Consider the following 15423-nt stretch of genomic DNA (forward strand, 5'->3'; position numbering starts at 1 on the left):
ATGGGGTAAACGATTAAACGCACAGAACATAATGGAAATATATTAAATAACCAGTCTCTGTATTAATTCAACAGTCCATGTACATCAAGTGCTTATAACATTAAACCCAGATACGACTATCATGATCCTACTTCGAAGGAAAGGTATGCAATATATAATACCCGAAGGGGTGAGACCAACCGTCGCGTCCAACTGCCCTTCGGGACAACTAACTAACTGACTGCCATAACTCATTATTATCGACGACAACATAAACATAATATGACAACATAACATAATGATTATTCCCGGCAACATCATCCCCCCCAAGAAAAGAAGTCGTCTCCGGACGACTTGATACAAAATAGAGATGACATTAAACAGAACTATTGATGCCAGTCGAGCCCGGAACTTATACACCTGCTCTGTCCTCACTTGAAAACCCTTTTCTGCTACCATCCTATGCTCAAGTGCGGATGTCACCATTATTGCTTCTGCAAGAGTTCTTTTTTGTTTTTGTTTTTTCCCTTGACAGCACAATCCTCCTGTGCCTAAACCAAACTTGTCTGCAAAACACACTTTTCAGTCTCAACCTCCACCAACTGCTACTCAAATGATACTGTCTCTCTAGCCAATTTGTCCTCGATAGCCACCCGTGCTGCCCTCGTGGCATCCAACTCCTGGGTAGGCTGAGCTAAGTCTCACGCTACTACAGCCTCCAACCTGGTGGTTAGCTCCTCCCGAGCCCTCTGTGCATCCACCAAGGCAACCTCACGTCCAGCCGAGACATACTCCAAGTTCCTCAAGCGTACCATTCCTGCCTAGAGGTGGCCACAACGGCACAACCCTCTGGCACAAAGGCTAGGAGACACCTCAAATCCTCCATCACACTCCCCAAAGGCTAATAAACTGAACTGAATAACTCCCTGGTACCGTACAACTTCGCGTGCCTGCAATGCCATACCAATGCTAAGCTTCAGGCTTCTTTCTCACAGTACGGGACAACCCAACACTTACCGTGCCTTCTCTGATGCCCTTCGCCCAACTCAAAAAGTGTATTGTAGCTCAAAAATAAGCTGGGGGTCTGGGGGTAGTGCCCCCAACAGGGTCTGGGGTAGCGCCCCACCAGGGTCGAGGGGCAACGCCCTGTCGTAGTACAGGGCGAGGCCGAGGGGCAGCGCCCCCACCGCCAACACCAATTTACAATCCTCAGAACAACACGAAAGTCCATGGCGTGCATCATTTCTGTGATATTTTAAGATGTCAAAAACCCTTCTTCTCCACTCTAATATTTTCAGCGTCCTGGCTCCAAATGTCATCGAATGATTTTTCAATCTGGTCGTCGTCATTTTTTTTTTTTCCACTGTAATGTCCTCGATGGCACCCTAGCCATACAACCTCCCCATACGGTCAACAACAGCACTGACACCTCCAATCATACGGCCACCTTCCCATGCGGTCAACACCCCTCCACCGTACGGATCACCCCATACGAAATACATGACCAACCGTCTACCATACACACCGTACGGGTCTCCTTCTGCACATCGAACGCTTAACTACCTTCTGGATGGCTGTGTATGGCTGCGTATGCCTTCCCTGTACTTGCGCGTTGCATTGTTGGGTGGAGTGCGTGTTTGTGTGTCTATGCGTTTGGGCAGGGGCTGCTGCGTCTGCAGGTGTTTATGTCTTTGGCTGTGCTTTATGCCTTGCAGTGGCGGTGGTATCCACCACACGGTGTTCCCACCGTCGGTGTTGCCACCGCACGGTGGTTCCACCACCGGTGGCCTCACTGTCAGTGTTGCCACCGCACGGTGGTCCCACCGTACGGTGATTCCACTGTGGTTTTATTCTTCTTTTTTATGTCATACGGATCGTACGGATTTTTTTTTATTATTATTTTTCCAAGTGTCCAGATTCGGCTCAGGTTTCGTGCCTCTGGGATCGCCCTTTCTCGGTTTGCCTTGCCCGATAGTCTCCCGCTTTGGTCCCGTGCCTCTCGAGTCGCCTGCCTGGCCTCTCAGGTCCCCTTCCATTCTATCGGGTTCCCCTCCGGACTCTCGGGTGTCCTTCCGGCCTCTCGGGTCCCCTGTGCGCTTCTCGTGGTAGGGTTTCAATTTGGACCCGTTGGTGGCAAGTCTATTTTCAATGGCCATCCGAAGACCTAAAACCACAATTTCTACAGGGAACACAGTCTCCTTCCCGTACATAAGAAGAAGAAGAAGAATAAAGATTTTGAAGGTTGTGGCCTTCCACACAGGGTTCCAATCGTTGCCGACACAAATGATCTTGGGATTATCAACGTCACCGAGGTTTGGGGCGTCTCCCTTCCAATATTCTCTATATTCTACCAAGTACACCTCCTCTGTTACTTTCTCTGGTTCCTCTACTTCGAGCCTATAGCTCTGGAACATTTCGTAATCCTCCATCTGCCAGTGGAAGAGCCCATTCAATGACCCCGTCTCATCCTCAGAGCACTCTCCTAGTTTGAGAATCCCTTCGTCGTTGGGCTCCCTGCAACCCCTTCCTTCATCCCTCAGGTCGCCTTTTCCTTCACCCTCTGATTCCGAAGATGATGCCAGTTCCTCACTAACCAACTGCGTCCCAAGGTCTATGATAAACTTCCTTCCTCCATTCTAGATAGACAGAGTGTTCTTCTTCCAGTTGTGGGTGGCCTTGGCTGCCACCAGCCACCCTCTTCCTAAGATCGCATCATACCCTTTTTTCTTTAGTGGGATTACCACGAAGTCTAGTATGAAGGGTTGCGTCCCGATGGTAACTTGTTGGCCCATCAGTGTCCCAATGGGTTTGATTCCATGTTGATCTGCTCCTAGCAAATTGAACGTAGATGGCCACAGCATCGGCTTCCCCAGCTTCTGCCAGGTCTCTTCTGGAAGAACATTCACCCCTGATCCACCATCAACGATGGTATCAGTTAGAATGGTGCCAAGGATACCCATCTCCACAACGGTCGGGTTCCTTCCAGTGTTAACTGCCAGCAGCATGGGGTCTATTGCAGACCCCCCAGGAACATCTATACGATGGTTGGTATTGGTGCGTGGTTGGGAGAGATTATTTAGTAACGCCGTTCGTAATTGAGGCATTGTCTAAAGGAGGTCATGTACCTTCACAGGCACCTCCAGTTTTAATTTTAAAATTTGATTTAGTATAGCATCCTAAATGCCCTAAGGAAAGGTATGCAATATATAATACCCAAAGGGGTGCGACCAACCGTCGCGTCCAACTGCCCTTCGGGACGACTAACTAACTGACTGTCGTAACTCATTATTACCGATGACAACATAAACATAATATGTCAACATAACATAATGATTATTCCCGACAACAGTTGTTAACTCTATTAAGGGTTTAGGAGAAAAGATTGAGGAGTCTAGAATTGTTCAGAAAATTTTGAGGTCTCTTTCTTTGCATTTTGATGCAAAGGTTTCAGTGATTGAAGAGATGACAAAACTTAATAAGTTAACTGTTGATAAGCTTCATGGCATTCTAATAGCGTATGATATGAGGAAAAACTCTGATTCTTCATTCAAAAGGGAGGCAGCCTTCAAAGCTTCGAATAAAGGAAAAGATAAATTGTATATATCTAGTGAAAGTTCCGATGAAGAATTTGATTCTGATGAAGCACATTTTATGAGGAAGTTGAAGAAAGGTTATGGTAAATATAAAGGCAAGTTGCCTTTCAAATTCTTTAATTGTGGTAAGGTAGGACATTTTGCAGCTAAATGTTCATATGAAAAAAGTAAAGACAGCAACTATGAAAAAAAGCCTAAGTTCAATAAGTTGAAGTATGAGGGAAAAGAGAAGAAGTCTCAAAAATACAAAACGAGTCTATTCAAAAGAAGAAAGTTGTTCATCCAATGTTAGTGACATCTCAAGAAGAGAATGAGGTGAAAACCAAGACATCTCAAGCTCTTGAAGAAGCAGAAAAATTGATAGGTGATTTGAAGTTTCAAGTTGAAGAAGCAAAGAAAATAGAAGAAGAGATTAGAAATCAGCTTAAGTTCAAGGAAGAAAACTATGGAAGACTTGAAGCTGGAATTGTTTCACTTAGAAAGTTAGATAAATCTTTGACGCAGCTGAAGCATGAGAAGATAAATAAAAAAATCTCATGTCTTTGGACAAAGTCATTGGCTCACAAAGATTGTTTGCTGATAAAGGTGGAGTTGGTCCTAAAAAGGGTGAAAATTATAAGTCTACAAAAGAAGAACAGCAGAAGACCAACATTGATGGCACAATGGATTCATCATCAAAAATAAAAAATGACGCTTTCAAAAGGCCTCCTATCTCAAGGCAAGCACATATGACCAGGTTTAACAATTCTTTCTTTTATGGTTATTGTTTCTCTTGCAATTATTTTGGACACAAAGCGTTCAACTGTAGAATGTTTGCAAGAAACAACTTCAGATTTATGAATAAGAACTCTTTTGCTCCTCCAAGGAACTACAATGTTATATGTTATAAATGTAATAACTTTGGTCACACTGCAAAAGTTTGTAAAAGTGGTATGGCAGATTCCTCTAAGGAGAACACGAAGGTTGAAAAAGAGGGCAAAGCAAAGGAGGTCACTTAGATGTGCAGGAAGAAGGAGAAATAAGTTTTAGAAGAGTCCTTGATTGTGCAAAGGCAAACAACCTTTCTTGCATAGAATGAAAAGAACATATGGTATGTTGACAGTGTTTGTTCTAGGCATATGACTAGAGACAAGATCAAGTTTCTCACTCTCAAGAATACTAATGGAGGTAAGGTTAGTTTTGGTGGCAATAAATCTGCAAAAATCAAAGGTATAGGTACAATTGTTTAAGATGATGGTGAGACCAAAGTTGAAAATGTTTTATATGTAAAAGGTCTGAAACATAATCTATATAGTGTGAGTCAATTGTGTGATCAAGGACACACTTTAGTTTTCAATTCAGAGTGTTGTGAAATCAATAAAGACAGTAAACATATTGCTGATGCATGTAGGGATTCTAACAATCTATACATTCTTGATGATATCAGAAGTGAGAAGTTGGGAGTGATTCCACTCCATCTTTGAAGTGTTGTTCTACCTCAAGAGGAATTTTCATTGTCGTATTCTATTAGCCCCATTTCAGTTATGCAGGTTGGTTTCAATCATTAATGTCAAAGGGGGAGTAGTAAGTCAAAGGGAGCAGTATTATTTCAAAGTTTTTTTTGTCTCAAGTTGGTTGCTTGCCATCAATCACAAAGGGGGAGATTGTTGGATATTTTGTCATTGATGTCAAAGGACGACGATCAAAGTTGTTTAGCAATTATTTGTTTGAAATATATTTGGTTGCTAAGTTGAGCTACTTGGTTGCTAGGTTGAGCTACTTGGTTGTCTGGTTAAGCTACCTAGTTGTCTACTTGAGCTACTTGGCTATGTGTTTGAGCTATGTGGTTGTCAACTTGAGCTGACTGCTTGTCCAAGTCACCTACTTGCTGTCAACTTCTCTTGCCAGTCATTTTTGAAGGTTGACTCTTCTAAACAGCCAACAAGTAAATAAAAAGGCATGATTCATGGGCTGCGTTAGAATTGACGTTTTCTTTATTTCCTTCATCTTCCTCTATGTGCAATGGTTTATTTCTGACAACAAGTGTTTAGTAACATTTTTTATGTGAGTGGAAAGTCTATTTTTGGAGGCGGCTTTACTTGGAATAAGAACACAACAAGATCATTAACAAGGCAAGCTCAATACATGTATAGTGGATGCATAGCACTTAATATATGCCTTCCACCTATTCGTGAAACGTCTGCCGCTAGTCAGGCTTTAACGCACAGAGCATATGGATAGTGTGCGTGGAGCAAGTAATAAGTAAGAATGTGTTGAACGAGTATTATGAAGTGATACCAAGATGTGAGTCTAAAGCTTTATATGTCACTCTAGTGTTTTTAAAAGTAGAGTGTTGCTGAATATCGTGTGTGTGTTAAGTTATAATTGTGTAGTGTCGAATACATACAGGGTGTGCAACACACAAAAAGATATAGAGGTGTGCAAGTAGCAGAACTGAGTAGAGAAACAAAAAGTCCTAAAGGAATGAAAAATTTAAGTGAGCTTATCGTGGTATGAGCGTTGAAGGTATCAAGCATCAGTCTTAAGACTTTCAGTTTTGGTTTATGACATATGGTATGAATTACAAATCAGAGTAGAGTATTGTTGATGTGCTTTCATGCACATGTGAACACAGAATAAAATACCTAAAGGTACCTTATCCTCTCTTGAGCAAAGTTTCCCGACTGTTGAAGATCTCGCCGAAGGATCAGTCGAGGCAACTCCAAGGTTCTTGTATGTAGGTTCTCTACTCGTGGATAAGCTCTTTGTGGTATGATGTGATTTTGTTGGAATCACAAGGGGACTTACACTTGATGACTAAACGTCTGATTTGTTTTGAATATTGCTGGAACATAGGATTTCACTACCCTAGATTTTTTGAAAAAAAGGAAAAAAGGATGAGGGCGAGGAAAGGATCTAATTCTGACACTAAGAATGTAGGAGCAATGAATGATCTTTGATGAAATTCTAACTAAGTCTTGTTTTGACATCCCAGGACCATCTCCACAAGATTAGTGCGATCTTCGAAGGAAAGCTTTATGATGTTCAGATCATTGCTACAGGCATAGACACCATCAAATTGATGCATATCAGTGAAGAAGCGACAACTGAAATTAAGCTTAAGCTGAATGATTCCAGTTGACTACACAAGGCAAGTCTGCAATCAACAAACTGCTAGTAGTATGGATATACAAATTTCACCATCAATCAAACACATTTCTTCCACTCGTCTAATAACATGAAATCAAATCTAAGAAGTATAGAGACCATGCAAATTGTTGAATCGACCCATAGATTTCACCATTTCTTCAATGAAGTTTTACAAGCCTTTTACAACAACATCTTGGCAACAATCTTTGCCTTCTCTTTCTATTCTGATCTAGTTGCTATACTATTAACTGACTATTCACTATTTCTAACTATTCACCTTCTAACTACTGACTAACTATTGTCTATTAGCTAACCATTAGCCTTTACAAATGAGGAGCCAAGGCCCTCAATACAATTCAATGGCTCAAATCAATTTGAGATCAATGGCTGAGATTTTACAATGAAAACCCTAATTAGGGTTTGTTACAACAAACTCAATTCTAGCCAATGAAATAATTGCATTATTTGGACACATGTCTTCTCTGGAATATTCGACCAATGGATAACCGGGGTAGGTACATCGAAGTTAGTGCCATCTTTGATGAGTCAGGTACATTGAATCTGGATACGCTGAGGTGGACAAATCCGATTGGAGGAGTGATGATTGGGATGCCACCTTGTCTGACACTTGCAACTTGGTAGATATTCAATTTGATGATGATGGGAAGCTAACTTTAGTTAACTCTTTTGAAATTGTCTTGCTCTAACCTCCTTTGTCTTTGATGTGCAGGATGGATGGTGTACCTTTCCTTGGAATGCTGGACTGGAAGATGTCATCCCTGATGATGCTAGACTGGAGAAGGTTGTCCTTGTTGATGCTGGATTGGAGGAGGTCATCCTTGATGATGTTGGACTGGAGGAGGTTGTCCTTGCCCTGGCCTGGTCTTCTTTCATCTGCAAGACAAACCAAAAGATGATTAAGGACACATAATAAATTTATTTCAACGTAGCATTTTCTACCTTAAATCATCAACAAGAAGATGTTAAAATAAAGCTTGCTCAATATTCTCCTCAGGGATAGGCCCTATAAGGATTTCGCCTTGGACCCTCTGGAAGGGTCAGGAGCGAAATTTGCATTCTTGGCTCAAATTGTTCTCACTTTGCAACCGTACTTTCTTAGATACATGCCCAAGGATGCCCTCATTCTCAACCAACACCAATCTTGATGCAAATTTGGGGCAAAAGAGAGGTTTTTAAGAATTTCGCTCTGGACCCTTTGGAAGGGTCAGGAGCGAAATTCACTTTTTAGGACAAAATCTATCATGTTTCCTCTCCAAAATACCTTCCAAGGCGAGAACACACTAGTTTTCCTTCCTCTAGAGCCCAGGGATCCACGCCTTGACCTCTATCATGAGCAATTTGAGTGAAATTGGGAATTTCGCTCTGGACCCTCTGGAAGGGTCATGAGCGAAATTCACCTTTTAGGTCACAACTCTTCATTTTCTTCACTTCAATTCATCTTGCAGGGCAAAGTAACATCATTTCAACCTCAACTACGCCTTAGGACTCCTAGTCTTGACTTGACACAAGGAGGAAATAAGTAGATGAAGAATTTTTCTCTGGACCCTTTGGAAGGGTCAGGAGCGAAATTCTCATTTTGAGCTCATTTCTTCATTCTTTCAACCTCAATCAACTTCAAAAGGAAAGGACACACCTTCTCACTCCCATCCACGCCATAAAAACCAAAAGTTTGACTTGATCCAAGGAGAAAATGATGGATTTGAAGAATTTCGCTCTAGACCCTTTGGAAGGGTCAGAAGCGAAATTCTTGTTTTTGCTTAATTCCTTCCAATTCATTGATTACTAGCAACTCAAGGTCAATCCTGAGGACATCTCCAATCTCAACTTACTCCGATCCACACTTGACTTAGCATAAACTTGAGATAAAAGAGAGTCTTGGAGGATTTCGCTCTGGACCCTTTGGAAGGGTCAGGAGCGAATTTCTTCCTCTAGCCCAAAATCATCATTTTTGGAGAGAACAATCAATTCAAGGGCAATCTCAAGGGCATCCCTCGCCTTAGTCTAGGCATGGCTTGGCACAAATTTTGGAGAAAATGATGGGTTTTAGGATTTTCGCTCTGAACCCTTTGGAAGGGTCAGGAGCGAAAATCTTGTTTTAGGCTCACTCCTCCATCATTTCAACTTGAATCCACCTTAAAAGGCAAGAAAACACTTCTCCTCTCACATCCAAGTTATAGAAACCCAAGTTTGACTTGATTTTGCTAAGAAAATAAGGGTTTTTAGGAATTTCGCTCTCGACCCTTTGGAAGGGTCAGGAGCACAATTCACTTTTTAGACCAAAATCATCATTCTTTCAAACCCAATCTTCATTGCAAGGTAAAATCTCATCTCTCTTCGCCCTAGGAACAAGGTTTTAAGCTCAAGCAAGGTAAAAAATATAGGTTTGTAAGGAATTTCGCTCTGGACCCTTTGGAAGGGTCAGGAGCAAAATTTCGTTCCTTGGCTAAAACACTCATTCCTCAACTCTTTCAAACGTCCTTAAGGGTTTCAATATGCCCATTCTCTCTTTCAACATACCTTGGACATCAAAATTTGGCCAAATAAGGAAAGAAATGAGGTCTAGGAGGATTTTCACTCTGGACCCTTTGGAAGGGTCAAGAGCGAAAATCTCATTCTTGACTTGATCCTTCATCTTTTCAACTCCAATCTTCTCTGGAAGGTAACAAAACATCATTCTTCACCCAGGAGACAAGGTTTGTGGTCTAAGCAAGGTCAAAAAAATAGGCTTGCAAGGAATTTCGCTCTGGACCCTTTGGAAGGGTCAGGAGCGAAATTCACCTTCTTGGCTAGAATCCTTCATTTTTTCAAAGCTTTCAAACATTTCCAACATCCAAACATGTCCACTCTTCCCTTCAAGATGCCTTACAAATCAAAAATTTGGTCAAATAAGGCAAGAAATGAGTCTTAGGTTGATTTTTGCTCTAGACCCTTTGGAAGGGTCAGGAGCGAAAATCACCATTTGGGCTTGATTGTTCATTTTTCAAACTTCAATTTTCTCTTGGAGGCAAATATAGATCGTTTTCCATCTAAGGAGCAAGGTTTCAAGCTAAAACAAGGGAGCAAATGAAGTTTATAGGGAATTTCGCTCTGGACCCTTTGGAAGGGTCAGAAGCGAAATTCTCTTTTTGAGCTAAAATCTTGATTCTTCAAAGCCTCTAACTCCCTCTCAAGGCAAAAACATACCCATTCAACCTCCATCAAGCCAACGCCTAGCCAAAATAAGGAAAAAAACAAGGGTTATAAGGATTTTCGCTCTGGACCCTTTGGAAGGGTCAGGAGCGAAAATCATGTTTTGACCTTGATTCTTGATTTTTCAAACTCTAATCTTCCTTGGGAGGCAAACATAGATACTTCCTCATGCATCTCCATCTTGATCCTGACTTTGGCTAAAGGAAAAATTAATGTTTTCAAGAATTTCGCTCTGGACCCTTTGGAAGGGCCAGGAGCGAAATTCGCTTTGGACCCTTTGGAAGGGTTAGGAACGAAATTTGACATTTTGGACTCTCCGTCAGGATCATTTTATGGAATATAACATTTAAGTATAAGTGAGTTATATTCCATATATACTGTCAGGATGTTTGAGAGTGGTTTCGGACCTCCAGGAATTATATTGCAAAATCTAGTTTTTGGAGGATTCTTCAGTTTTCCAAACTTAGTCAAATTTCAGGATTAGGACATTCCAGACTTAGCCAAATTTCAGGATCAGGACATTCCAGACTTAGCCAAATTTCAGGGCATTTGAAGATCAGGATGACATTCCAGACTTCATCACTCACCAACTTGACCTAGCTCAAGCAAAGCCTGCTATCCAAGTGATCCCCTTGGCGACACTCAAAAAGCAAAGGCTAACAGACAAAACTCTAAAACCCAGAAAGCAAAACCCCACAAAGCAAAAAAAAAGCAAGGGTCCCCATTTGCAATGGGGCGATGTGTGAATACGTCACAACACGTTGAGAAATGTGAATGATGAAGTCAAATATATGTTCTTTCATAGTGCTGAAGATAACTTGTTAAGGATTGTTGTCTAGAGTTGAGATATGTGTATGGCTTTTGTTCTATAATTGAAGTTTTGAGCATATGATGTAAAATTCTTTTCAAATTTTCTGTGCTTTTGAGTGAAAACTGAAGTTGGTACTTCAGTTGAATGACGTTGGTGCTTCAAGGAGGGTTGGTGCTCTCAGTGAGTTGGTGGATACTTATGTAATCTGGGTTGGTGCCCTTTTGGCTAATGAAATATTTTTATCTGTCGTGGTTTTTTTACTCGAAAGGGTTTTCCATGTGAAATCTTGTGTTCTTGTGTTTATGTTTACTCTATGCAGTTCATTCTATGTGGTTTCATGTTTTAAAAATTAAAATACTGATTCACCCCCCCCCCACTCTCAATATTTTGTGTGTTTCAATAAGGTGCCCAAAAATGAACAAAATAAAAAAAATGGTACGCCTTAAGAGAATCGCACAACTCACTATTGGGGCGCCCAAAAATGGAACAAGTAAAAAGGTGCCAAAAGGATCCAAATCACAAAACTACATACAAGAAAGCCAAAAAAATTTCATAAGTGAAAAGTTCCAAAATCAATTAAGTTTGCCTCAAATGACCAAATTATCAAAATGCTACAAAAAAAAGTACAATTTAGACTTTTTGGTCCAAATTTTGGAAAAGTGACACATGACACTTTCAATTTTGGTCTGCAGTTCAAAATAATAATGACATAAAAGCAGGAATGTCATTGTTGCAGGTCTGATTTTGTGTTGGTGAGAAAATATTAAATCTCACATTTGTGTCTATAAAAGTTATTGTGGACTTGTGCTCATACTTGGAAACCAAAAGATAAGGTGGTTTTTAGTTTGTTTCCATTGCTTGCCAAAAAAAACCAAGAGATTCATTTGTACATACAGTAAAACGCTAATCTCCACGGTTAGAGTTCTAGGGTTTTTTCAGTTTTCCATTACAAGGCACATCCCATTTTGATTTGATAGGTTTTACCTTACACATTGTTACATTGCCCTGAAAAGGAAAAAATAAAGCACTAACAAGAATATCCCATTGTATGACATTTTGACATATCTCACACTTGTAACCAAAAACTCGGCGAGTAGTAAAAAAGTCTGGAGTTTTTTTCGCTCACAAGTTTTTACCACTTAAACTCGCTGAAAACTCGCTGAGTTTTTGCCAAAAACTCGGCAAGCCCGTGTTTATAACTCGGCAGCTTGTGAAAATATGTCAAAATAAAGTTTTATTTCATCATTTCTTGTGTTCTATTTTGCTGAGAGGGGGAAAAAAACTCTTCCAAACACTTGACTACTGATTTCCATCGATTTGAAGCGGATTTGAGGTGGTTTTTTAAAAAAATCAGATTCCCAGGTAGGTTTTCTGATTTTTTTTCTTTGTTATTTTTAAACATTTTTTTTTTTTTTTGTTGCATCTAGATGAATAGAAAATCATTCCTAAGTATTCAAATATGTTTTTGAGTGATTCGAACAAGATTTAACACTATTTTTAACAAGTTTTGTTGAATTTTTCACTATTTTTTTGAAGAATCTCTAGTTTTTCAAAAAAAATCAAACCCTAATAGTTTTTTTATATTTTTTTTACTTTGAATGATGTCTAAAAATTTTAAAACTAATTTAAATAGTTTGCTAAATTGTTAAACTAAAATATTAACTTTTTCTTTCACTTTGTACGTGTAGGTTAACAGTTGACCATTAATTATGGCAAATTCAAGGGATAATTGGCCACTAGAACCATGCCCATCTGGATATGTAGGCACCTGTTCTAAAGGTGCTAGAGATAGGGCTTGGAGGTATGCTTGTGAAAAGACCGGACCCTGGTTTGGTGATTTGCATTAAATATGAAAAAGTAATTCATGGAGGCATAAACCGCCTCAAATACCACCTTGCAGGCATCGAGAAACATGATGCTAGAGTATGTCCTAGGGCCACTGAAGAAATAAAAAGAGACATTAATGCCTTACTTTCAGCTGGGCAAGAGAAGAAATTGCAAAAGGAGAGGGCAAAACTAGCCATGAGAGTAGCCATAGCTGAATCTCAAGGTGCTTCAATTGACATTGAAGAAGAAGAAGCACTTCAGGGCATAGTGGGCTCTCGTCATGGCCCACATATCAACAAACCCAGCACCACCTCGGCCACCACTTTTGCTTCCTCTAGTAGAGTACCTGCTGCATCACCATCAGGGACACAGTCTATCGGTAGTTATTTTGTGCCTAGGAACACACCTGGAGCACAACCATCATTAGAGGCCACTGAATGGAATAGGGAGGCACATGAGAAAACAAACATTGCATGTGCTGATTTTTGGTACTTCAACAACATCCCATTCAATGTGGCAGACAGTCCTTATTGGCTAAATTTGGTGACCGCGATGACAATTTCAAGAAAAGGGTACAAGGCTCCTTCTCGTAGGGATTTGGGTGGGAGGTTAGTAAATAGTCCACTTGATTTTATTTTTAATTGTTTTTCTTGTTTATTAAATCAAAATTGTGTACTAAGACCTAATTTCACTTTGTTCTTTTAGGTTGCTCACAAATGGAGTTGATAGGGCAAAAGAAGTGGTGGAGGACCAAAGAAATGAATGGAGAAAATATGGTTGCACCATTCTTTCCAATGGGTGGACAGATGGCAAAAACCGCGCCATTATTTATTTTTTGGTTGCTTGCAAGGACAATGTGGTGTTCTTGAAATCGGTTGATGCCTCCCATAAGGTGAAAAATGTAGAAACATTGGCTAGAATGTTGGAGCACATTGTCATGGAGGTGGGAGTAGAGAATGTGGTGCAAATAATCACAAATAATGCAGCAGCATATGTGGCGGCAGGTAGAATCCTTTTGAATTATCACCTTTAGCAATAACTTCTTCTTTTAGAATAATCTCACTTGTAGTAAGCTTTCCTTTTACATCTGGAGTATCTTGTACTTTCTTCTTGTTGTCTCTTTTAAGCAGCATTTTTCCTTGCAGGTAGAATCCTCCAAGATAGGCATCCCACTCTTTTTTGGACACCTTGTGCAGCACATGTCCTTGACCTTTATTTGTAGGACATAGGAAAACTTGATTGGGTGACTCCAGTTGTGGAAGATGCAAGGAGGATCACGAAATATATTTACAATCACCCTTGGGTTCTACATTTGATGAGAGAGCACACCCAAGGAAGAGATTTGGTGAGAGCCGATGTCACAAGGTTTGTAACGAATTTCTTGACGTTGCAAAGCATTCTTGGTGCATTGACTTCTTTGAAACAAATGTTTGTGAGTCAAGCATGGCTAGACTCACCTTATTCAAAGAAGGCTAAAGGAGAGGGTGTCACATGCATAGTCTTTGACAACCATTTTGCACAAAAGGTTGCAGAGATTGTGAAGGTAACTTCTAAACTTGAATTTCTAATTATTCTTGATTCAAGTCTGTCATTATTAATTTGTAACTTCATTAATTAATCTTTTTGTAATTTGTATTTTTCAATTGTAGGTGTCAGAGCCCTTGGTTAGAGTTCTCCACTTGGTAGATGGGGATAAAACCCCAATGGGGTATATTTATGAGGCCATGGATAGGGCCAAGGAGTCTATCAAAAATTACTAGAAGGGGGATAGACTCAAATTTGATCCCATTTGGGAAATTATTGATAAGAGGTGGAACAATCAGCTCCACCAACCCATTCATGCAACAGGGTACTTCCTCAACTCTCGTTTTAAGTTAGGGGGTTCTTACTCAGATCCTAATGGAGAGGTCATGGAGGGCCTCACTACATGCATTCAAAGGATGATACCCGAGATTGAGGTGAGAGACCTCGCTGTGGCCGAACTCCAAAATTATGAGGAAGCAAGGGGTAAGCTATTCTCTTCAAAGCTGGCCATGAGAGGAAGAACCACTCAATCCCCAGGTATAACATTTGCCATTTGGATTTCGGGGTCTAAAGTGATTGATAAATTGATAAATTATGTTTTCACTTTTCTCTTTGTTTTCTAACTTTTCAATATTTTTTTATTTTGCAGATGCTTGGTGGCAAAGTTGGGGTGGAAATACCCCAAATCTCAAAAAAATTGCCCTCAGAATCTTATGTCAACCTTGTAGTTCATCCAGTTGTGAGCGCAATTGGAGCTTGTTTGAAGCCATCCACATGAAGAAGAGGAGCAAGTTAGAGAAAAAACACCTCAATGACCTTGTCTTTGTGCAATATAATCTTCAGTTGCGCATATGGAAGGTAGAGGAAGCATTAGTTGGTATAATTGAATTGGATGATATAGATCTTTACAGTGATTGGGCATTACAGGAGAGCCTCTATTGTTTACAGAGGATGAAATCACTGATTTGGAGAGGCAGGCTATGGAGGAGGAGGGGGGTGGATTTGGTTTCACACTGGATGACATTGAGGAGGATGAGGAGGATGAGGAGTCATTGCCAGTGCCGGGAGCAAGTAGAGACATAGCTTCATCCAGGATGGAGGACGAGCCACGACCTGAGCGAGACATACCGAGTGAGGAGGTACAGTCACACCCACAATAGACTTCTAGGACTAGACCCTCCAGTTCTACCTCTCCCCTAGTTTTTACTAGAGCTGGGAAGAGGAAGATGTAATTGTAATGATGTATTTACTTTTAGTTTTACAAAAACTATTTACTATTTTGCTTCCAACCATCAACATTCGTCATGACGATGTGATTTTGTATCCACTTTGCATTTAAATATATCTAGA

The 15423-nt window shown here is 40.4% G+C and overlaps 1 protein-coding gene across 1 annotated transcript in view; it reads right to left on the reverse strand.

Moving 5' to 3' along the window:
- Positions 1 to 15423, reverse strand: part of LOC131031208 (uncharacterized) — a 99975-nt gene that overhangs the window by 48643 nt on the left and 35909 nt on the right. The window lies entirely within an intron of this gene.

This window comes from Cryptomeria japonica, chromosome 1 (genome assembly GCF_030272615.1).
Source record: "Cryptomeria japonica chromosome 1, Sugi_1.0, whole genome shotgun sequence".
NCBI classification, from domain to species: domain Eukaryota; kingdom Viridiplantae; phylum Streptophyta; class Pinopsida; order Cupressales; family Cupressaceae; genus Cryptomeria; species Cryptomeria japonica.